At 37.0% G+C, this 26,373-nt stretch overlaps 2 long non-coding RNA genes across 2 annotated transcripts in view; both read right to left on the bottom strand.

Moving 5' to 3' along the window:
• Positions 1-1,640: 1,640 nt before the first annotated feature.
• Positions 1,641-26,373, bottom strand: part of LOC128356997 (uncharacterized) — a 38,234-nt gene continuing 13,501 nt past the window's right edge. Inside the window, exon 3 of the long non-coding RNA XR_008321210.1 lies at positions 1,641-1,678. This is a non-coding gene — a long non-coding RNA (uncharacterized LOC128356997). The remainder of the gene's footprint in view (positions 1,679-26,373) is intronic.
• LOC128356994 (uncharacterized) lies at positions 17,462-19,993 on the bottom strand. The gene is made up of 5 exons (XR_008321208.1): positions 19,842-19,993; positions 19,482-19,580; positions 18,839-18,876; positions 18,609-18,737; positions 17,462-17,743 (listed from the first exon to the last, which is right to left on the bottom strand). It is a non-coding gene; the product is annotated as an uncharacterized LOC128356994 (long non-coding RNA).

The following is a 26,373-nucleotide window of genomic DNA, read 5'->3' as shown; positions in this document are numbered from 1 at the left end:
TTTTTATTTTTACATGCAAGTTCGATATGGCCTTTCTTACAACAGTTTCTGCAGTCCAAGTCTTTACACCAACACTCTGATGCTTGGTGTCCTGTTTTTCCACAACGGTAGCATGGCTTGCTAGCTCCTGTCTTGCTATTGGGCTCAAAGAATAACTTATGCACTTGGGTTGATGCACTTAACGGTTGTGCTTCTTGGGCTGCCTTCTCCATTGATGTACTTATATCTATGGCCTTTTCCAATGTCAGGTAGTTTTTGCATAGCTTCACTGCGTAAACCATACACCAGTCTGTCACGTATGGTGTCGTTGAGTGAAAGTCCAAATTCACAATACACAGATAAGCGTTTCAGTACTGCTACAAACTGTGCAACAGATTCACTCTCTTCCTGGTTCCTCTTATGGAATCTGAATCTCTCAGCGATAAGCAGTGGCTTTGGAGAGTAGTGAGCTCCTAATATTTGAACTATTTGGTCATATGACCTGTCTCCTGGCTTGTCAGGTTGCACTAAACTGCGGAATAGATTGAATGTTTTTCTTCCCATAACACTTAAGAAAGTTGGCACGATGACATCTTCTTTAATTTTGTTAGCAAGTACAAAATACTTAAATCTCTCAGTGTATGAACTCCATTGTTCTATGTTTTCCTCGAATGGTCCAATATGTCCAACCAGTGCAGCCATTTTCAAACAACTTTATTTCAATTTCTCTGATTTCAGCAATTAGTCTTATCTTATCCTGCCAGAATGAGGCAGACCCATGACTAAAAGTCCATCGAACCTTCTGTGTGGAAATGAACTGCTCGATGGACCTGGGGACAAAGGACCTCCTCAACCTGTCTGCGGCTGAACATCTGTTTGATTTTAAGTGGCATACAGGATAGTAAGCTAGATTTCTTTGGATTTGGACTGTTGATTGGACATAACAATAAATAAAATGAATTGTTAGTTGCAGCCCGAAGAGGTTAAATATTTCAAAAGTAGAAAAACAGCACACTCATAACTCTGATGCAAAAAGAACAAAAGGAAATCAGCACGCTCTGATACAGTTTGTAGAAACATTGATCCTTCATTTATTGAAATAAATGCATCATAGTTATGAGTGTGCTCCTCTCCTATATGTGTTCCTGTCTACATGTGAGCCAGAAACTCATTAGAAAGGGTACGCAGGAGTTCTTCAATTGCACATTAAGACATTCAGTTTCCAGAGCTTCAAACACTTCTCTGGGGTTAATTATTAACATAATTGTCACTCAGGGAGGAAACAGGATGTCGGTATTATTAAAGCTACTGCTGAGGTGAAGTTGACACAGTTGAGTCCAGAGACTGTAAAACTATTCTGGTGTTAGTGCGTTTTTGAGGCGCAGAGTAGATCACATGACCACAGGGGGCGCTGCTGAGTGAGGCGGCAGCTCTGTTGGAAAAATCTACCTGAGTGTATACGACGTCACTGCAGTCGTCTTCAGTCTGGAAAAAAAGGAAGAGCTCAAGGTTTATATGTAATAGACTTTTCTTTAAATACATGTAACTAACATATCACAGTTTCTTCTTACTTTCTCATGGGACAGGATGCTGTGGTAGGGACCACGCTTTAGACAACTGAGGTTTCAACTGAGTTTTCCACAGGAGGAGATCTGCTCTGGCCGTTGCCCTCTCTGATCTCATCATACAGTCGGCTGTCCTGCAGCAGAAGAGGACGGGTTTGGTTTGTATTGATATCAGCTGGTTTCACAAACACTAATGATGGTCAGATGTCACAAATTCACTTAGACTCACCTCTGTGACATTAACACACTCTGTTTCCTCATGATGTTCTGAAAAACATGAGGTTCAGAAGAATAAGTACATGCTGAAACATCTGAGAGACACTTGAACTTGAACCTTTTCTGACCAAAATGTTCCTGGAAATACTTTTGCCCGTTCCTCTTTGAGCTTCTGAAGAACTCTGAAGAACTCAAGGCTGGTGTGTTCAGCACGGAGGTCAGCCTTGGGAATTTGGCAGTTGGACAATTTGTGGTAAATGAAAACACAGACTGACCAACATGGACTAATCCAAATTTATTAAGAACTCAAAATCCATTTTCCTCGTAAAAGTCCTCCTAAAGATAATGTGGTGAAATTTAACCTATTGTGAAGACACACTGTGTCTCTGCCTGGACCATTATGGGACATTATATTTCTTGAAAATGGACCAGCTGAGTACAAACTGCACAGTTTGTGAGAAGGCACATGAACAGGTGGTTTATTATAAATGGTTTTAGTTGTCACCTTTGGGTTTACAGGCTCTTTTCTTGTGTATCAGCACAGCCACGGAGAACAGGAGCACAGCGATGACCAGAGTCAGACGCACATACAGCAGCACACCTGTTGTAGTTTGAACAGTAGAACAGGTTTTTGGTCTACAACAAATCTCCATTGTTTAGTTTGTCATTACATATACAGTACCAGTCCAAGTATAAAACAAAGACTATTATTTCCCTTTACTTAGTCAAGCAGTTTCTGTCATTGTATGGATTACAGTTTTTTTCCATTGGTTTGGCTCATTTCTTGAAACAGAAATTACATTCTCAAAACTCTAAGATCATTTGGCAGAACAGTCTTACAGTTCAGCACAACAACATAGTTCACTTGCAAAAGCTCATATCTCTCCCAAAACTGTTCACTCATGCTTCAATACTAAATTCCTTTCCCATATAAATAGTCAGTGCCACCAAAAGGCAAAAGATCCTTCTCAATTGCTTTGGCTCATTTCTCGAAACAGACTGGACGTTCTCAACACTCTTGGTGCTTTTGCCAAAATAACCTTGATGGTTCAGCACAACACCATGGTTCACCTCCAAAAGCTCATATCTCTCCCAAAACAGTTCACTCATGTGTCAAAACTAAATTTTCTTTCTCATATAAACTGTCAGTGCCCCCAAAATGCATCGTCCCTTTGGCATTGTGTGAGCACTGCAAGTCAAAATGGTTAGATGTTTTGTCACTATGGCAGAGGACCATTGAAATATCCCTTATGTCCACCTCTCAGTCTTAGCCCAGTCCTTCATTCACAATGGTTACTGTACTAGTTTTTTTTGTCTAGCTAACAGAATACAATTGTGTATAAAACTGAAAAAAAAATAGGACTTTACAGTAAGAGTACCCTCCATGGTTTGACTTCACACATTGCACTCATACTGCCAAGGAAATTGTAACCATTTTTATTCACACACACGAAGTAACTTCCATACATCAGAGTTAAAAGAAAATGTATACAGCACAATATACTGTAATATAAACACATACACACAAAAAACAAGGAAAATTATATGTAGCCTACAGTGCTGTAAATAAAGCCGGAGATTCAAAACTAACATTTCTTCACTGGTCGCTGTCCTCACCCTCCCTCTCCTGGCCATCCACATGCTGCTGTCTGTCTGGCCACAGATTCTCGTCCACATCACAGCGTATATTCTCCCTTGCGATGTAACGAGGGAAGAAACGGCGTGCATGTCACAACCATCCCCTGCACTGATCTCCTGTAATATCATCACACGCAGCGTCCATTGCATGGAGCAAGGACCTCTGATTTTGAGTCTGATGTTCATACACTCTCCACCTCCAAGCGGAGAAAAACTCCTCAATAGGATTGAGGAAAGGAGAGTAAGGTGGTAGGAACACCATGACCATCCTTGAATAAATAGTGAACCAGGCTCTGATGAGTGGGCCACGGTGGAAATTCACATTGTCCCACACAATTACATACTTTGGTAGGTGAGGCCCTACGAGACCTTTCTCATTTTCAAGGATCAAATCAGAGCCGATGGTTGATAACATGGTCTATAAGTGGAGCCCGAATTTCATCTGGAACCGCATGGTGTCTTCTTGCTCCTCCACCTCGACCTCCTCCTCCACCTCCTCCTCCTCCTGTCAATTAATCAATTTATCAATGTTCCAAGAGATTCATATATGATATTCATGGTATTAGGTTCTTGACTTATTTTGACAATTGAACAGACTATTTTGCATGTGATGACTTATAGAATGAAATGATGCTGACATGTTTTGGAGAGAACAACCACTAGACTGAGAATCAATCAATCAGTTTAGATCAACAGGATCTATTCACTTGGAAATTGTGCTAAATGTAGGCTAACTGTGCTAACTGTAGGCTACCTGTACTTATTCATTTGCAAAGATGTACAAAGACATTTGCAAAGTGATGAAATCAATGAGAAATACAAGTCTGTAGTGAACAATTGCCAAGTGGTTTGGAGGTTTGTCCATGTTGTTTTGAGAATGTAATTTCTGTTTCAAGAAATGAGCCAAACCAATGGGAAAAAACTGTAATACAATAGTTGAATAGAGCTATTTGCTGCATACCAACACTACCTTGACACAACACCACTGATGGTCTCAAACACATTAATAGAAACCTGTTAATAGAAAATCATTCCATGTGAAGACCTCATGAAGCCGGTTATGATACTGACAATTATTGTGAAAAGCTGTCATCAAGGCAAACAGTGGCTACTCTGAGGAACCTAAAATATGAAACATATTTGGGTTTTTTTTTGTTTACTAAAGAAAAGTTTCAATGGTAAATGTTCCCTGAACCTCCAGCTGTTGTCTCCTGTTCAGACTGGTTGGTGGTTTGAGCAGAAAATGTTGAAGATGTGGAGCTTCTTCTGAAACGTTGTGTTGTTGTGGAAGCTGCTGGGGCCGATATTAAAAAGGGTCTGAGAATCAGCTTTGGTTTTGAAGTGGACGGAGCTGTGAACAATAAAAAAGAAACACTGACACAAAATAAATCCTGTTGAAAGAAATAAAAGCTTCCTTTATCTGATCAGCTGCTTAAAAAACGATGGCAACATTAAATTGTGAAAATGTTCCTCTAACCTCCAGAAACATGAAGAAACATTTTCATGACTTTCAGTAGAAACTCACCATCTGTGACGATGATCTTAAACTTCAGGTATGGATCAAAAAAGGTTTTGTCAAAACCACAGCCATAATGTCCAGAGTCAGATTTTCTCAGCTGTGTGATGGTCACATACAGACGACTAGCTGTATGTGTGGTTTCATATCTCATGCTGTATCTGCCTCTTTGTTGACTGACACCAGTCATTGTAATAAGACGTTCTTTACATTTGTCCTTACAGAAGTACCTCCAGTCTCCAGTCGTGGTAAAGTTACATGGAACTGTGATACTTTGTCCTTCAATTGCTCTAAAAATGGGAATTTCTGCATTGATGAGACCAATGTTTCCATCCTGCAGCACTGCTGAAAAAAAAAATCAACAGTCAATATTTCACATTTACACTGATCCAGAGTCACACTGGGAGCTGCCCAGTTCAACCAGTCTGTGATTTGATTTGATTTAATTTCTGTCAGGAAGGACTCAATGGATGCAAAATAAATTCTCACATTTTTCCAAAGATGTGATTTGATTCAATATAAATACTTTAAATTACATCTTTGTCCTTATTGACTTTATTTCTTTTCGCTGTTGTCTTTTATTTCCCAGATGTCTTTTTTTTGTACTTCTTATTTAAAGATTTGTACTTTGTACTTCTTATTTAAAGATTTTCTTGATGCCTGTCATGTTTAATGTAAAGCACTTTGAACTGTCTGTTGTTGAAATGTGTTATGAAAATAAACTATCTTGTATAATCCCTGTATCCTTCTATTTCAGCAACATAATACACTACCACTACCGCTTTTACAATACATTTGTTAGTTTGTTTTTTGGATCTAAAACTGAAATTCCTTTCAATTTTCTCTTTTTACAGTCAAAAATAATGTCAACATTTTTTTAAAATTATATTGTTAGTAGTTTTGTATTATAAGAAAATATCAGAAATGCTTCTTTTCGTCTCAGTTGGTTTGTGTGTGTATCAGTCTGTGATTGACATTAGCTGGCAAGTGTGACACTGGACAGAGACAACTGCTGTAGTAAGTCATGGACAGGCAGCGAGTCACTAACAGGGACTTTGAGGAACAATAATGAAACAAGCAGCAATGTTAACATGCTGTTGTTTAATGTGCTGCAGCATTAATTAGTGATCTGGTCGGCTAAATCTCTTTTCACAGTTAATGTTTGTTTGTTTGCTCGTTCAACAAGCTAAGCTGCAGGACAAGACATGTTTTCATGTTTATAAGTTAGATAAGAAGAAGACTTAATGTGGGTTGTTGATCAGAGTCTATGACTCGTACCAATTTGTTGTTATCAATTTTATTCTAGATTTTATTTGCTAAACTTAAATAAGGTCTCCAGCTTTAGGCTGTGCAATAGATTGATGTTATATTGATATCATGATATGAGCATACATATCATCTTAGATTCTGGATATTGTAATATCAATATAAAGCATGGTGTTGTCTTTTCATGGTTTTAAAGTTAGTAAAATTATGTAATTTCCCCTTCATCCAGCTTTACTACAGCTACATATGCAGATGATGGAACAATAGTAAATGTAATCATGTAAAACTTGGAAATGTCATCATTAAATCAAATAATTTGCAATATAAATTTCTCCCTTTTTCCAGTTTTTTTTCTCGTAAGAGATGTTTATGCTGCAACATAATGTAATTTCAGTCAACTTTTTATTTGAGATTGATTGATTGATATTTGACATGGATGGATGGATGGATGGATTGATTGTCCCTAACTGAGCAAATAAAATCTAACAATGGAAAAATTCATTCAAATCAACATTTTAGTCTGTCCAGATCACTGATCCAAATTATGTTCATTTGTTTATTTCTCTTTAACACTTTCACACAGCTGGAGGTAAAAAGAAGAATATATAACCAAAGGACATGAATCATCAGTTTCAAACACATCCTGTTTCAATACAAAGAGGAAGAATCCCTAATCTCAACTCAACATATTTTTCATGTCATTACTTCTTATTGCTGCTAATTGCACGTCAAACATTCACTATTGTAAATAGAAACTTTTAAGGATCACAAACTATCATTAGAAAACAAATAGGTAAATTATTTTCCTGAGTTTCTCCACATGACAAGAAATCATTTAGTTGTTTTTTTCTTATCTCTACAAAGGGGAACTGAATGGTTCAACGAACATCAAAACAAATGTAAAAAAGTTGTGATCACACACTCTGTATTATTGAAATGCTGACTGACTTCGGCTGCTACTCACACGTTTCTCTTTCTTTTTTGCAAAATGTCACCTAATGGTAGTTTCAAAAGCATTTAAGATGAAACAGTCAGACTGAAGCCGAAGAACACAAACTTTGTTATAAATATGGGCAAAAAATACAACAAAAAGAAACTGAATTCTGCTTCATATAAAACAAACACAGTTAAAACAAGATCTGTGACCCGGTAGTCTAAAGGCCAAGACGCCACATAACAACCACAACATCCGTGAGTCCAGCAGCAGACTTCCCCCAACACATCACTCACTTCCTGTCTACTCTCTACTGTCACTGTTATAAAGACTTTCAGTTAGAAACTCTCAAATGAACTCAAGTAAAACCTGTTTGCATGCAAAAATGTAAAAAGTCAGTAACTTTAAAATTCTCAGTGTGTAAAACCTTCAATGTTACAACAAGTGCTGCTAATGATTCACATTTGAAAGTGACTCTGTTCATTAAGTTTAACCACAGAAATGTGTGCAAATGTATCACTCCCAAACTTTAAATAAAGAATATAACATAATAAAGAGACAGAAATAGGAAGTGAATACACTCACTGGAGAAGAAAAGGCAGATCAAAGTGTGATGAACTTTCATGTTGACGCTCTGATGGTTTAATCCTCTCTTCTGTTTTAAAACCAGGAACTTCTCACTCACGTCTCTAAATGATGGAGTCCCTCCTCCTATCAACCACAAACATGCACACAGCTCTGACCCTCCTCCCCTCAGTCTCTATTTATACTGCAGGTCTGAGTTTGCATGCAACTTCATGCAAGGTTTTAGAGCTGCAACTATTTTCATTATGAAATCCCCATTAAAGTAATTTTGTTAAGCAAAAATAACAGACATGCTGGTTGCTGCTTCTCAAATGTGATGATTTGATGTTTCTGTTTATGATTTCAGATAGAGAGAACACTCACAGAAGAGAATTGTGAGATGCTTACAGATACCAAGAAGTACGCATAGTGGAAGTGGTGTAGTGGTGCAAAAATGGTCAGTGCAATTATTGTATCTGATACTGAATACAAATACACGATATAACAGGACAAGAATGTAAACAGCAATAGAAAAATACTGAATCCTTTATACCTTGTGTTGGGCTTCTACATCCACACATGGCTCCTTTTGTTCCCTTGTTTTTGTTCTCAGGCCTGTATGTACAAATCAAAGCCTGAGTTTGAGTTTTCTTCACATACTCAAACACAGAAACCCTTCCCCCAAGCCAAAAGCTCAAATTCAACTCAATCCAAACCCAGGTAGTCTGCTTTGATTTCTCGTCCCTCATTGGCTGAGAGACAACCAATGTCTCTTCAAAAGGAGAGGCGCAAGGCTGCTCTCTCTTTCCTTTCCTTTTCTTTTTGTGGGCGGCTGTGGCTCAGGAGGTAGAGCGGCCGTCCTCCAATTGGAAGATTGGCGGTTTGATTCCCGGCTCCTCCAGTCCACATGTCGATGTGTCCTTGGGCAAGACACTTAACCCCAAATTGCTCCCATTGCTGCACCAATGGTGTATGAATGAGAATGAAGGGTTAAATTCCCCCTGATGAGCAGGTTGGCACCCTATTCAGCAGAATAGTAAATAAAATGAATTGCTAGTTGCAGCCCTAAAAATAGAAAAACAATATTAAAAAATAGAAAAACAGCACACTCATAACTCTGATGCGAAAGGAAAGCAGCACTCTGTGATAGAGTTTGTAGAAACATTGATCTTTCATTTATTGAAATAAATGCATCGTAGTTATGAGTGTGCTTCTCTCCCATATGTGTTCCTGTCTACATGTGAGCCAGAAACTCATTAGAAAGGGTACGCAGGACTTGCTCAATTGCACATTAAGACATTCAGTTTCCAGAGCTTCAAACACTTCTCTGGGGTTAATTACTAACATAACTGTCACTCAGGGAGGAAACAGGATGTCAGTATTATTAAAGCTACTGCTGAGGTGAAGTTGACACGGTTGAGTCCAGAGACTGTGAAACTATTCTGGCGTTTTTTAGGCGCAGAGTAGATCACATGACCACAGGGGGCGCTGCTGAGTGAGGCGGCAGCTCTGTTGGAAAAATCTACCCGAGTGTAGACAACGTCACTCCAGTCGTCTTCAGTCTGGAAAAAAAGGAAGAGCTCGAGGTTTATATGTAATAGACTTTTCTTTAAATACATGAAACTGACAGATCACAGTTTCTTCTTACTTTCTCATGGACAGGATGCTGCAGCAGGGACCAAGCTTTAGACAACTGAGGCTTCAACTGAGTTTTCCACAGGAGGAGATCTGCTCTGTCCGTCGCCTTCTCTGATCTCATCGTACACTCGGCTGGCCTGCAGCAGCAGAAGAGGACAGGTTTGGTTTGTATTGATATCAGCTGGTTTCACAAACACTAATGATGGTCAGATGTCACAAATTCACTTAGACTCACCTCTGTGACATTAACACACTCTGTTTCCTCAGGATGTTCTGAAAAACACAAGGTTCAGAATAATAAGTACATGCTAAAACATCTAAGAGACACTTGAACCTTTTCTGACCATAACGTTCCTGGAAATACTTTTGTCCATTCCTCTTTGAGCTTCTGAAGAACTCAGAAGAACTCAAGGCTGGGTGTGTTCAGCACGGAGTTCAGCCTTGGGAATTTGGCAGTTGGACAGTTTGTGGTAAATGAAAACACAGACCGACACAGACACCAACCAACATGGACTAATCCAAATTTATTAGGAACTCAAAATCAAAATCTATTTTCCTCATAAAAGTCCTCCTGAACATAATTTGGTCAAGTTTAATCTATTGTGAAGACACACTGTGTCTCTTTCTGGACCATTATGGAACATTATATTTCTTGAAAATGGACCAGCTGAGTACAAACTGCACAGTTTGTGAGAATATTTGTTTCACAAATAAAATCTTGTTTGAGGCACATGAGCAGGTGGTTTGTTAGAAATGGTTTTAGATGTTCACCTTTGAGTTTAGAGGCTCTTTTCTTGTGTATCAGCACAGCCACGGAGACCAGGAGCACAGCGATGACCAGAGTCAGACGCACATACAGCAGCACACCTGTTTGAACAGTAGAACAGGTTTGTGATCTACAACAAATCTCCATTGTTTAGTTTGTCATTATATATACAGTACAAGTCAAAAAGTATGAAACTAAGACTATTATTTCCATTTACTTAGTCAAGCAGTTTCTGTCATTGTATGTATTACTACAATAGTTGAATAGAGCTATTTGCTGCATAGCATCACTACCTTGACACAACACAACTGATGGTCTTAAACACATTAATAGAAACCTGTTAATAGAAAATCATTCCATGTGAAGACCTCATGAAGCTGGTTATGATATTGACAATTATTGTGAAAAGCTGTCATCAAGGCAAACAGTGGCTACTATGAGGAACCTAAAATATCAAACACATTTGTTTTTTTTTTGTTTACTAAAGTAAAGTTTCAAAGGTAAATGTACCTGAACCTCCAGCTGTTGTTTTCTCAGTTGTCTCCTGTTCAGACTGTTTGGTGGTTTGAGCAGAAAATGTTGAAGGTGTGGAGCTTCTTCTGAAACCCAGTGTTGTTGTGGAAGCTGATGGTAAAGATATTAAAAAGGGTGTGAGAATCAACTTTGGTTTTGAAGTGGATGGAGCGGTGAACAATAAAAAGGAAACACACTGATACAAAATAAATCCTGTTGAGAGAAATAAAATGTTCCTTTATTTGACTGGCAACTTTAAATGATTCTTATTTCTAAAAACACTCGAACAGTAAATGAACACTTACTGTATCAATCTTCACAATGATTAGTTAGACCAAATATCAGATTATTAAAATATTAGCTATAGTCAGAAAAATGTGAAAACTTTCCTCTGACCTCAAGAAACATAAAGAAACATTTTCATGACTTTCAGTAGAAACTCACCATCTGTGACGATGATCTTAAACTGCTGGTATGGATCTATTGCAGCAGGTATGTCCAAACCACACCCATAGTGTCCAGAATCCGATTTTCTCAGCTGTGTGATGGTCACATACAGATGACTTCCTGTATGTGTGGTTTCATATCTCATCCTGTATCTGCCTCTTTGATGACTGACACCATCCATTTCAAGGATTTTCTCATTACGTTCGTCCTTACAGAAGTACCTCCAGTCTCCAGTCCTGGTAAAGTAACATGGCACTGTGATACTTTGTCCTTCAGTTCTTGTAAAAATGGGGATTTCTGCATTGATGAGACCAATGTTTCCATCCTGCAGCACTGCTGGAAAAAAAATCAATAGTCAACAGTTCACATTTACACTGATCCAGAGTCACACTGGGAGCTGCCCAGTTCAACCAGTCTGTTTGACTTGATTTAGTTTCTTTCAGGAAGGACTTCATGGAGATTACTGTTTATCTCCTTATTTTAAGTGTTGTATCAGAAATTAGAAAAATAAATATGTAGATATCTTTGTAGAGTCAACAATATTAAAAATTAGCCATTAATTAAGGTTTGCCTCCTCCATTAGGACCTACTTGAGCAAATAATATCTAACAATGGGAAAATGTCTACATCTTACTAAACATTTTAGTTCATTCAGATATGTGCTTCTGGGATCTGTGCTGAACAGAACTGTGCTTTTTATCTTCTCAATATTTGACTATTATTACTAATAATAACTAAACTAATATTAGATCTCATATTGTAGTAACACGTCCTCTCTTGTTTTGAAACAGACAATGTTATTAATTGCTGTTAATTGCGAATCAAACATTCACTATTGTTAAGAATCACAATCATTAGAATACAAATTGGTAAATTATTTTTCAGAGTTTCTCCACATGATGAGAAATGATTTAGTGGTTGAAAGTTGTTTTTCTCATCTCTAAAAAGGGGAAGTTAACACATAACATTCATAGTTTGTTTCTTGCAGCAGACCTCACCCTCACACATCACTTGTTTCCTGTCTACTCTCCACTGTCACTGAAATAAAGACTTTCAGCTACAAACTGTCAAATGAACTCAAGTTAAACTGTTTGCATGCAAAAAATGTTTAAAAGAAAAGTCAGTCACTGGAAATTCTCTTACTCTAGTGGTTAAAACATTCAATGTTACAAGTGCTGCTAATGATTTACATTTGAAAGTGAGTCTGTTCATCATGTTTAACCACAGAAGTGTGTGGAAACATATCACTCGGAACTTTAAATAAAGAATATAACATAATAAAGAGACAGAAATAGTAATTGAATTTACTCACTGAAGAAGAAAAAGCAGATCACAGTGTGATGAACTTTCATGTTGATGCTCTGATGGTTTAATCTTCTCTTTTGTTTTCGCTGGCAAACCAGGAACTTCTCACTAACTTCTCTAAATGATGGAGTCCCTCCTCTTAACAACCACAAACATGCACACAGCTCTGCACTCCTCAGTCTGTATTTATACAGCAGGTCTGAGTTTGCATGCAAATTCATACAAGGTTTTAGAGCTGCAACATTTAGTGCAACTATTTTAATTATGAAATAAACATTTAAGTCATTTTGTACTAATGCACTTTGTAGTCACATTAATATTTATTCATTATCTTTGCACTAATTGTTACCTGATTTATATTGTTTGATGTACTGTTGTTGTGTTATGTGTGCCTTGTAAGGTGACCTTGAATGCTTTGAAAGGCACCTTTAAATAAAATGCATTATTATTATTATTATTATAAAACACATTTCTCACTAGTTTCTGATATTTAGACAAAATAATCAGCAGAATTGCTACTAAAATGAATTGCTAGTTTCAGCCCTAAAAGGTTGAATATTTAAAAAATAGAAATATAGCAGACTCATAACTCTGATGCAGTTTGCAGAAACATAAATCCTTTATTTATTGAAATAAATGCATCAGGGCAAAGAGGTCAGAGCAGGTTACAGCATTTCTACATACATTGACTTTTACATTAACTAAGTTTTGTAACTTTACCATGTTTAACATATCTATTCAACATCATAGCAGTTTATAAATAACAGAAAACCACAAAGAGCACAATGTGTTCCCTTTAATAAAATGAAGAATAATATAAAGTCTTTTCAATATTTCAGTGGTAAAGAGTGGAGGAAGGCCAGCGGAGACTAACCAACTTCCACAAAACAGGAGTTGCAGAAGTTGAGACCTGAGACAAACAAAGCATGTAAATGTCCTCCAGATGTAAAAGTTTGTTTGAGACAATGAACAGATGGTTTGTTAGAAATGGTTTTAGATGCTCACCTTCGGATTCACAGGCTCTTTTTTTGTGTATCAGCACAGCCACAGATGACAGGAGCACGATGATGACCAGAGTCAGACCCACAAACAGCAGCACAACTGATGTAGATTGAACAGTAGAACAGGTTTGTGGTCTACAACGATACTCGATTGCTTAGTTTTTCATTCCATATACAGTACCAGTCAAAAGTTTGGATACAGCTCCTCATTCAAAGGGTTTTCTTTACTTCTATGTTTTCTACTTTGTAGAACAATAAGAGAATCATTAAAACTAAGTTGACCTGAAAAAAATGCAATATGCAATGGCTGGCTCCCTGAACCTTGGAGGGGATGAAGGGGGTTGACGAAAGGCGCGAGCAAGTGCGAGTACCAGTAAAAAATAACCTTAATTTTTATTTTTAACTCGAGCTCACGGCCAAACCGTGAAAAGGAGACAAATAATTTTTGGTCAAAATGTAGACATAGGTGTTGGGATTGATAAAATGTGACTTTGACAGGTGGGGTCGGCACAAAATTTAAACGGGGGAGCCGAGACCGGCAGCAATACCTGTCTCGCTCCCCATTGACCCTAATGTAATCGTCTTTTTTTTTTCAAAAGAAACTCACTCTGTCTTCGCACTGAGCTTACTCGCTCATTTTAAGGAATATCTGAATAAAATAAACACTGTCAGAATCTGTGTCTCTCACAGTGTTTTCAGTTTGTGGACAGGAGTTATGGTTCTCTCACAGTTTGCAATTGTTCGGGACCTTGTCAGAAGCCAAATTCTGGGGGGATTTTGAGAATTTCCAAGCAGATTCTCACACATCGCCACAGCAACCATAGGGCCTTAGCTGCCTTAGCAACCTGTCGCTGGGCAGAAAATGACCTACCTTTTTGTGATTGGTTAATTCCTGTCTGTCTGTTTTGCCAGTTAACTGAGCTAATTCATTTGAATGGAGCGATTAATTCATGTTTACTGTGGACAAAATAAATAGTTTTATTGTATTGTATAGTATTGTATTGTAGTTGTATGATTTGTGGTGTATAAGAAGATTCAACATTTATCAATGGAAGATGAACAAAATATACATAATTATACAGAGTAATATAATTTCATACAAATAAGTAATTTAAAAATTAAAAAGTATAATAAAATATACTCTCTTAATGATAAGATTTACTTAATAATTTCATAACAGTGATGTTCCTGTCTGTGAAAAAATGAAGTAGACTTTACTTAATTAGTTGAAATAAATATTATATATGCTTAAATATGACTAATATTTACTTAATACTTTCAGGGATGTTAAGTTGAGAATAAAGTACATTCATAAAGAAAAAATAAATCTTTTACTCATCCCGGCAGCAGCCCCGTGGCACTCAAAATGTCCCTGGAATTTTCTAGTATTGATAATTATTGTGCAAAGCTGTCATCAAGGCAAACAGTGGCTACTCTGAGGAACCTAAAATATGAAATATATTTGGGTTTTTTGTCTACTAAAGTAAAGTTCTAAAGGTACATTTACCTGATGTGGAGCTGCTTCTGAAACCCTGTGGTGTTGTTGTTGTTGAGGAAGCTGATGGCAAAGATGGTAAAAGGGTTTAGGAGTTAATTTTGGTTTTGAAGTGGATGGAGCAGTGAAGAATAAAAAAGAAACAAACTGATACAAAATAAATCCTGATGAGAGAAATAAAATGATCATTTATCTGACGGCTGCTTAAAAAACAATGGCAATGTTTAATTCAAATAGTCATTTCATCATTTTTAGTTCTAAAAACTCTGATACAATAAATGAACACTTACTGTATCAATCTTCCTTGCAATTACTTCACTAAAATTACTAAAAACTTTCATCTGACCTCCAGAAACATGAAGAAACATTTTCATGACATTCAGTAGAAACTCACCATTTGTGACAATGATCTTCAACTTCTGGTCGGGAACGTCGGACAAAAAAATGTCCAAACCACAACCGTAAACTCCAGAGTCAGATCTCCTCAGCTCCGTGATGGTCACATCCAGATGACTTCCTGTATATGTGGTTTCATATCTCATGCTGTATCTGCCGTTTTCATCACGGTCACCTTCCATTTCAAGAATGTTTTCTTTACATTCGTCCTTACAGAAGTACTTAATCCATCCAGTCTTGGTAAGAGGACATTTAACTGTGATACTTTGTCCTTCAGTTCTTGTATAAATGGGGATTTCTGCATTGATGAGACCAATGTTTCCATCCTGCAACACTTTAAAATAAAATCAATCAATCAATCAGTCAATAATTAACAATGACACTGATCCAGAGTCACACTGGGAGCCGCCCAGTTCAACCAGTCTATTATTTGACTTGATTTAGTTTCTGTCAGGAAGGATTCAGCATAAATTCTCACATTTTTCCAAAGATTTAATTCAACATACATTTTTTATATTACATCTTTGTCCTCCTTAACTCTACTTATTTTTGCTGCTGTCTTTCCAGATGTCTGTTGATGAAGTATTGTACTTCTTTTTCTTTAAATGTTCTTGATGTTTTCTATGTTTTATATAAAGTACTTTGAAATGCCTGTTGCTGAAATGTATTATAAAAATAAACTTTCCTGTATAATCACTGTTTCCTTCTATTCCAGAAACATAATAAACTCCCACTAACTACAGCTTTTACAATACATTGGTTGGTTTGTCTTAGTCAAAGATAAGAGGAAAACAATTGCTTGGGCCAAGAAACACAAAGAATGATCTTTAGACTAGTGGAAATCTCTACTTCGGTCTGATGAGTTCAAATTTGGGATTTGCAGCTCCAACCATTAAAACTAAAAAAAAGCTGTGATCACACAATCTGTAGTCTTGAAATGCTGACTGACACGTTTCTCTTTTTCTCTTTTGCAAAATGTACCAGAAAAGTAGTTTTAAAAGTTAAAGTTAAGCTGAGACAGTCAGACTGAAGCAACAGAACACACACTTTGTTATGAATATGGCGAAAAATACAATAAAAATAAACTGAATTCTGTTTCATATAAAACAAGCACAGTTAGAGTGGTTGATAAACATGAAAGGATCATTTTTGTATGTGACCCAGTATCCACATCCAGAAATGACGTGGCTTCATATCATATCTGATTGCTGTCATGTGGTGACTTGTAGTGCGGCCAAGATGCCACATAACAACCACAACATCTGTGGTTCAATTCCGGCAGCAGACTTCCCTCCACATCAGTCACTTCCTGTCTACTCTCTACTGTCACTGAAATGAAGACTTTCAGTTACAAACTCTCAAATGAACTCAAGTTAAACTGTTTGCATGCAAAAATATAAACAGTTAGTCACTGAAAATTCTCAGTGTGTAAACCCTTCAATGTTACAAGTGCTGCTAATGATTTACATTTGAAAGTGACTCTGTTCATCATGTTTAACCACAGAAAAGCGTGGAAACATATCACTCGGAACTTTAAATAAAGAATATAACATAATGAAGAGACATAAATAGTAAGTGAATGTACTCACTTAAGAAGAAAAAGCAGATCAAAGTGTGAACTTTCATCTTGACACTCTGATGGTTTAATCCTTTCTTCCGTTTTCACTGGCAAACCACAAACTTCTCACTCACGTCTCTAAATGATGGAGTCCCTCCTCTTAACAAACACACAGCTCTGACCCTCCTCCCCTCAGTGTCTATTTATACTGCAGGTCTGAGTTTGCATGCAATTTCATGCAAGGTTTTAGAGCTGCAACTATTTTCATTATGAAATAAACATTTAAGTAATTTTGTTAAACAGAAACAACAAACTGCTGCTTCTCAGATGTGATGATTTGATGCTTTTCAGTGTCATAAATGAAAATAAATGATAAATAATATTATATAACAAGTCATTTGAAGACAACACCATGGTGTCCACAAAATTATAACACACATTTCTAACTATTTTCTGACGTTTATAGACGAAAGAAAGAAATAATCAGTAGAATTGTTTAAAAAATGAATTGCTACATACTTGCAGCCCTAAAAGGTTTTATACTTCAAAAATAGGAGAACAGCACACTTATAACTCTGAGGCAGTTTGCAGAAACATTTATCCTTCATTTATTGAAATAAATGCATCGCAACAAAGAGTTCAGAGCAGGTTAACATCCTCGCCTTCGCCCTTGCATCAAGCACTGCTACATATTTTCATTTCAAGTTTCATAACATCAAGCATGTTTAACATAGATGTCAGGATGTCAACAGCATTCAAGCTACTGCTGAGGTAAAGTAACAGTTGAGTACAGAGGCTGTGACTCTACTTTGGCATCAGTGTGTGTCTGAGGAGTAGAGTAGATAACATTATCGATTTGACCAGAGGGGGCGCTGCTGAGTGAGGCGGCAGCTCTGTTGGACAAATCTACCTCAGTGTAGTCCAGTTCATTCAAGTCGTCTTCAGTCTGGAAGAAAACAACAAGCTCAAGGTTTATATCTTATAGACTGAATCTAATAACAGGATAACAAAATAATTGACTCTGCTATCCAAGCCCATCCCCAGGTATGAGCTGGGAATCCTGAAAGCCATCAATGGCACCAGAGGAGGGTGCATTCATTAAATTTGCTGTAAGGAAGTGTACTGTCTTAAATTTGGTTAAACTAAAACATGTTTTTATTTTATTTTTTAAACTATAATGACAGCTTTTTTGAACAATTTTGTGAATTTTTGTGTCTTGCCTCATATGGTAATTGACTGGATTACGTGATAATTACTATTCAGAATAGACATGGTGTTATAATGTTACAGAATAGACATGGTGTTATAATGTTAGTGTAACTCCTCCACTCCACTGGTTCCCGGAGTTGAACATTTGGGTGTCACTGTGCAGAATGATGTTTGTGCACTTTGTCACTGTTTGTGCGCTGTTTTCACCTTCATCTGCTGAAAGTGGAAAGTTTCTCTGTGCTCACTGAAGATCTGGGTGGGCAGGCCTATGAGCGTGAAATGTGACATCACAACTAGTTTGGAGGTCGATCATAGTTCAGTAATTAACTTATAAGCGATTTGCAAACAGAAGTCATCTTGTGTCGAAGAAGTTTATAAACATATTATATTTGCCTTTGTGTAAAATCTCCATTTAAAAAGTAACTAAAGCTTTCTAAATAAATTCAAATGCAGTGGAGCAGTATAAATTACAAGTAATTAAAATTCGTAACACAAGTACAGTACTACAATTAACCCTGGAGAAGAAAACTAAGTCTCCATGATGTGGTTAACATGACTGTTTCTGATCACAGAGATAAAATGCTGCCACAGTTTCTTCTTACTTTGCTCAGAGGACAGGATGCTGTAGCAGTGACGACGCTGTAGACATCTGAGGCTTCAACTGGGTTTTCCACAGGAGGAGATCTGCTCAGTCCGTCGCCCTCTCTGATCTCCTCGTACACTCGGCTATCCTGCAGCAGAAGAAGAAGAGGACAGGTTTGGTTTGTATTGATATCAGCTGGTTTCACAAACACTAACGATGCTCAGATGTCACAAATTCACTTAAACTCACCTCTGTGACATTAGCACACTCTATTCCCTCAGGATGTTCTGAAAAACATTCAGAAGAATAAGTACATGCTAAAACATTTGTCAAAAGAAGAAAGAAATACTTCTGACCCTTCCTCTTTGAGCTTTTGAAGATTAGTCAAACCAGACTGATGACGGGTTAAAAAACATTTTCGTTTGTTTTTCAGCTATTTGCTCCTTTTATCCACAAATCTATAAGTAGCAGTAGCTAGAAAGATTATTATATTTATCTAGAGCTTGATAACCAAAACTATAAAGGTGTGTTCAGAACAAATTTGAAGCAAATTTACATCTGACTTTATTTATGTTAATTTGGCAGTTGGACAGTTTGTGGTAAATGAACACAGACTGACACAGGTACCAACCAACATGGACTAATTCAAATTTATCAGGAACTCAAAATCTATTTTCCTTGTAAAAGTCCTCCTGAACATAATGTGGTGATATTTAACCTATTGTGAAGACACATTGTGTCTCTGACTGGACCATTATGGAACATTATATTTCTTGAAAATGGACCAGCTGAGTACAAACTGCACAGTTAGTGAGAATACATGTTTCACATGTGTAAGCTTGTTTGAGGCACATGAACAGGTGGTTTGTTAGAAATTGTTTTAGATGTTCACCTTTGGGTTTACAGGCTCTTTTCTTGCAGAGTATCAGCACAACCACAGAGAACAGGAGCACGATGATGACCAGAGTCAGACCCACATACAGCAGCACACCTGATGTAGTTTGAACAGTAGAACAGGTTTGTGATCTACAACGACTCTCTATTGTTTAGTTTGTCATTACATACACAGTACCAGTCAAAAAGTTTAAAATAAACTTAAAAACAAAGACTATTGTTTCTCTACTTAGTCAAGCAGTTTCTGTCATAGTATGGATTTCTACACACACACAACACAACTGATGGTCTCAAAAACATTAATATGAGATATTTGGGTTTTTTGTTTACTAAAGTAAAGTTTCAGAGGTAAATGTACCTGAACCTCCAGCTGTTGTTTTCTCAGTTTGCTCCTGTTCAGACTGGTTGGTGGTTTTAGAAAATGTTGAAGATGTGGAGCTTCTTCTGAAACCCTGTGTTGTTGGTGGTGTTGTTGTGGAAGCTGGTGGTAAAGATGGTAAAAAGGGTCTAGTAGTCATCTTTGGTGTTGAAGTGGACAGAGCTGTGAACAATAAAAAGGAAACACACTGATACAATATAAATCCTGTTGAGAAAAATAAAATGTTCCTTTAGCCAACAGGCTGCTGAAAAAACAATCAGTTTATAATTTTTATTCCTAAAAACACTGATACAGTAAATGGACACTAACTGTATCAGTCTTCACAGTGATTAGTTAGACCAAATATCAGATTATTAAAATATCAGCTGCAGTCATAAATATGTGAAAACTTTCCTCTGACCTCCAGAAACATGAAGAAACATTTTAATGACTTTCAGTAGAAACTCACCATCTGTGACGATGATCTCAAACTGCTGGTATGGATCTTCTGACAAAAAAAAGTCCAAACCACACCCGTAAACTCCAGAGTCAGATTTGGTCAGATGTGCGATGGTCACATACAGACGACTTTCTGTACGTCTGGTTTCATATTTCATGCTGTATCTGCCACTTTGTTGACTGACACCATCCATTTCAAGAATTCATCATGGACATATGATTCATAATAGTTTTCTTCAGATTCGTCCTTACAGAAGTACTTCTTGCTTCCAGTCTCTGTAAAGTAACATTCAACTGTGATATTTTGTCCTTCAGTTTTTGTAACAATGGGGATTTCTGCATTGATGAGACCGATGTTTCCATCCTGCATCACTGCTGGAAAAAAAAAATCAACGGTCAATATTTCACATTTACACTGATCCAGAGTCACAATGGGAGCTGCCCAGTTCAACCAGTCTGTGATTTGACTTGATTTCTCTCTCTATTAGGAAGGACTCGATGGATGCAGAATAAATTTCCACAGTTTTCCAAAGATTTGATTTGATTCAGTTTAAATTTTTTAAATTACATCTTTGTCCTCATTAACTTTTACTTACTTTAACTGCTGACTTTTATTTTCCCAGATGTCTTTTTATGAATTATTGTGTTTCTTTTACATGTCTAAGTTATGTTTACATTGAAAGTTACTGAACAAGAAACACACTTCATGTATCTTTGAGGTCTAACACATGTATCATGAAGCATTTCCTTCCTCATATGAAGCATTTCCTTAAATGTTTAGCTTTCAGGCTTCTTCTCGCCTGCTGTTGTTGATGCATTTAAGGAATAAACTAATTATATTATCATTTCTTTGTCTTTTCATACGGATGACCACTTCTGTCAGACTGAAGCATACACATAAACTGTAAATGCATGTGTATATTGAATTACTAATAAACCACTGAACAAAACTGTTTACCTCCTATTGTAACAAGTGTTGTATCAGAACCTTAATAAACAAATAAATAGATAAATAAAAACCCATGTAGTGTCAATAATATTGAATATTGGCCATTAACTGAATATACACCTCCTAAATTAGTCCCCAACTGAACTGCAAATAATGTCTGCCAATGGAAAAAGATCTACATTCAAATCAACATTTTAGTCTGAAAATAATTCAAATTATTTTCTTTTGTTCATTTCTCTTCAACACTTTCACACAGCAGGCAGTAAAGAATAATATAAAAGTTGTTCCACATGACAATAAATGATTTAATGGTTGATTTTTTTTACTTAGCTTCAAAAGGCAACAGAATGGTTAAACAACCATCAAATAGACAAAAAAAGTGGTATTTACACACTTCTTGAAATGCTGATTTAATTTGTCTGCTACTCATGTTTCTGTGGTCCTCAGCAGGACGTTTTTTTTGTTTTTTTTTTTGCAAAATGTATCATAAAGGTAGTTTCAAAAGCAGAAATAAAGACTTACAACTACAAACTGTCAAATGAACTGAAGTACAACTTGTTTGCATGCAAAAATGAAAGAGGGTCAGTTCCTGAAAATTCTCAGTGAGTGAACCCTTCAATGTTACAACAAGTGCTGCTAATGATTTACATTTGAAAGTGACTCTGTTCATCATGTTTTACCACAGAAATTTGTGGCTATTATCCCCAACTTTAAATAAAGAATATAACATAATAAAGAGGCAGAAATAGGAAATGAATTTACTCACTGAAGAAGAAAAAGCAGATCAGAGTGTGATGAACTTTCATGTTGACGCTCTGATGGTTTAATCTTCTCTTCTGTCTTAAAACCAGGAACTTCTTCTTCACTTCTCTAAATGATACAGTCCCTCCCCCTATCAACCACAAACAGCTCTGCCCCTCCTCTTCTCAGTCTCTATTTATATTGCAGGTCTGAGTTTACATGCAAGGTTTTAGAGCTGCAACTATTAGTGCAGCTAATTTCATCATGAAATAATCATTTTAGTCATTTTGTTAAGCAAAGATAACAAACACGCCAGTTGCTGCTTCTCAAATGTTTTGATTTTATGTCTTTGTTGATGATGTCTGTTTGACTTTAAGCGTCAAACATGATATTAAGCTCGATTTCTTTGGATTTGGACTTAAAATTAGACATGACATCACATTTTTTTCTGTATTGTCTGAAGTTTAAAGACAAGAGAAGAAGAAAACAGCAGAATGGTTAACAGAATGAATTATTAGTTGCAGCCCTGAAAGGTTTTATATTTTAACAACGGGAAAGCAGCACACTCATAACTCTGATGCAGTTTGCAGAAATATTGATCCTTTGTTTGTTAAAATAAATGCATCATAGTTATGAGTGTGCTGCTGTCCCGTATGTGTCCATGTCTACATGTGAGCCAGAAACTCATAAGTACAAGTGTGCAGGAGACGTTCAATTGCACATTAAGCTGTTTGGTTCCCAGAGCTCCAAACACTTATCTGGAGTTTTAGGACCATTAACATAATCATCATTTCTGATGATCCACATTGTGTGAATGACATTATGTTAAAAGGTTGGTGAAGTAAATCAAGTCAAATTTATTTACAAGGCACATTTAAAAACAGGTGTTGATGACCAAAGTGCTTAACAGAAAAATTTAGGACAAAGTTTATAAAACCAAAAAAGAAAATGTGACAACTAACAAACAAATTTAAAACAATTTCATCACTTTATTTAAAATTAAAGGGAAACAAAGGCGCTTGTATTAAAGTGGGTCTTTAGAGAGGATTTAAAAGTGGTGACTGATGGAAGAAGATACACCAACTTCACATCATGAAAATGTGAGCAGAAACATTCAACCTGGATCATTATTATTGTTATCATATGTCAAAAAGAAAAAAAAGCCTTTTTCTGTGTCAGAGAAAAAAAAACAACCCTTTTGTGTGTAAGTGATACTCATCCAAACCACAACCTATTGACCTGTTTGTCACTGAGGGAGCAAACAGGATGTCAGTATTATTAAAGCTACTGCTGAGGTGAAGTTGACACAGTTGAGTCCAGAGACTGTGAAACTATTCTGATGTTAGTGCGTTTCCGAGGCGCAGAGTAGATCACATGACCACAGGGGGCGCTGCTGAGTGAGGCGGCAGCTCTGTTGGAAAAATCTACCCGAGTGTAGACGACTTCACTCCAGTCGTCTTCAGTCTGGAAGAAAACGAAGAGCTCAGGGTTTATATGTAATAGACTTTTCTATGAATACACATAACGGACAGATCACAGTTTGTTCTTACTTTGCTCAGAGGACGGGATGCTGCGGCAGTCACGACGCTGTAGACAACTGAGGTTTGGACTGAGTTTTCCACAGGAGGAGATCTGCTCTGTCCGTCCCCCTCTCTGACATCATTGTACACTCGGCTGGCCTGCAGCAGAAGAAGAGGACAGGTTTGGTTTGTATTGATATCAGCTGGTTTCACAAACATTAATGATGCTCAGATGTCACAAATTCACTTAGACTCACCTCTGTGACATTAACATATTCTGTTTCCTCAGGATGTTCTGAAAAACACGAGGTTCAGATGAATAACATGCTGAAACATCTGAGAGACACTTGAACTTTTTCTGACCAAAACGTTCCTGGAAACACTTTTGCCCGTTCCTCTTTGAGCTTCTGAAGAACTCTGAAGATTAGTCAAATTAGATTGATGACAGGTTAAAAAACATTTTAACACATAATAACAGTCATTCTGCTGTTGTGTTTTTCATGTGTCATGTCTGATGTTTGAGTTGAATGTGATAAATGAATAATAAGGAGACTGAAAACTGAATACTGTGTATTTTATTTGTTGTTCAGCTATTTGCTCCTTTTAGCCACTAATCTAACTAGCAGTGGAAAGACAGTTATTATAATTATCTAAAGCTTGATAACTCGAACTTTAAAGGTGTGTTCAGCACAAATATGAAGCAAATTTACACCTGGCTTTATTTATGTTAATTTGGTAGTTGGACAGTTTGTGTTAAATGAACACAGACTGACACAGACACCAACCAACATGGACTAATTCAAATTTATCAGGAACTCAAAATCTATTTTCCTTGTAAAAGTCCTCCTGAACATAATGTGGTGATATTTAACCTATTGTGAAGACACACTGTGTCTCTTTCTGGACCATTATGGAACATTATTTGTCTTGAAAATGGACTAGCTGAGTAGAAACTGCACAGTTTGTGAGACAGTTGAAGCATGTAAATGGACTGTACTTATATACAGTAGTGCTTTTCTAGTCATTATGACCACTCAAAGCACTTTCACATTACACGTCTCATTCACCCATTAATACACTGACGGCAGGGGCTACCGCACAGCGTGCCAACCTGAACATCAGGGGGAACCTAACCGTTCATACACATTCATACACTGTTGGCGGAGCAAAGGGAGCAATTTGAGGACACATGTGGACTGGAGGAGCCAGGAATCGAACCACCAATCTTCCACTCTACTTCCTGAGCCACAGCCACCGCATGTGAAAGCTTGTTTGAGGCACATGAGCAGGTGGTTTGTTAGAAATAGTTTTAGATGTTCACCTTTGGGTTTACAGGCTCTTTTCTTGCAGAGTATCAGCACAACCACAGAGGACAGGAGCACAATGAGGACCAGAGTCAGACCCACATACAGCAGCACACCTGTTGTAGTTTGAAGAGTAGAACAGATATGAGCAGTTTCTGTCTTAGTATGGATTACTACAATAGTTGAATTGAGCTATTTGCTGCATACCAACACTACCTTGACACAACTGATGGTCTCAAACACATTAATAGAAACTTGTTAATAGAAAATCATTCCATGTGAAGTCCTCATGAAGCTGGTTATGATATTGAAAATTATTGTGCAAAGCTGTCATCAAGGCAAACAGTGGCTACTTTGAGGAACCTAAAATATGAAAGATATTTGGGTTTTTTGTTTAATAAAGAAAAGCTTCAAAGGTTAATGTACCTGAACCAGCTGTTCGTTCCTTTTCAGACTGGTTGGTGGTTTTAGGTGACGATGTTGTTGTGGAGCTTCTTCTGAAAATCTGTGTTGTTGTTGTTGTTGTTGTTGTTGTTGTTGTTGTTGTTGTTGTTGTTGTGGAAGCTGATGGCAAAGATGTTAAAAAAGGTCTGAGTGTTAATTTTGGTTTTGAAGTGGACGGAGCTGTGAACAATAAAAAGGAAACACACTGATACAAAATAAATCCTGATGAGAGAAATAACATGTTCCTTCATCAGACTGACTGCTTTAAAAACAATGGCAACATTCAATTGAAATAGTCAGAAATGTCATTGTCATTTCTAAAACCATTGATACAGTAAATGGACACTAATTGTATCAATCTTCACAGTGATTAATTAGACCAAATATCAGATTATTAAAATATCAGTTGCAGTCAGAAAAATAATAAAACTTTCCTCTGACCTCCAGAGACATGAAGAAACATTTTCATGACTTTCAGTAGAAACTCACCATCTGTGACGATGATCTCAAACTTCAGGTATGGATCTATTGACAAATATATGTCCAAACCACAGCCATAACGCCCAGAGTCAGATTTGTTCAGATGTGTGATGGTCACATACAGAAGACTTCCTCTATGTGTGGTTTTATATCTCATGATGTATCTGCCACTCTGATGACTGACACCATCCATTTCAAGAATGCGTTGACATTCATCATCATAGTTTTCTTCAGATTTGTGTTTACAGAAGTACTTCCTGCTTCCAGTCTCTGTAAAGTTACATTTAACTGTGATACTTTGTCCTTCAGTTTTTGTAAAAATGGACATTTCTGCTTTGACGAGACAGATGTTTCCATCCTGGAGCACTGCTGGGAAAAAAAATCAACAGTCAATATTTATTTTTTAGGTTTAGGTTTTTTTTCTTTTTCTCACACTGATCCAGAGTCACACTGGGAGCTGCCCAGTTCAACCAGTCTGTGATTTGACTTGATTTCTCTATCAGGAAGGAATCGATGGATGCAGAATAAATTCTTACATTTCTGAAGGTTTGATTTGAATCATTTAAAGTTTTGAAATTACATCTTTGTCCTCATTAACTTAACTTCTTTTAGCTGCTGACTTTTATTTTCCCAGA

The sequence above is a fragment of the Scomber japonicus genome, chromosome 4, assembly GCF_027409825.1.
Source record: "Scomber japonicus isolate fScoJap1 chromosome 4, fScoJap1.pri, whole genome shotgun sequence".
Classification (NCBI taxonomy): Eukaryota; Metazoa; Chordata; class Actinopteri; order Scombriformes; family Scombridae; genus Scomber; species Scomber japonicus.
The sequence above is the reverse complement of the archived record's forward strand: the minus strand, read 5'-3'. Positions and strand labels throughout refer to the sequence as shown.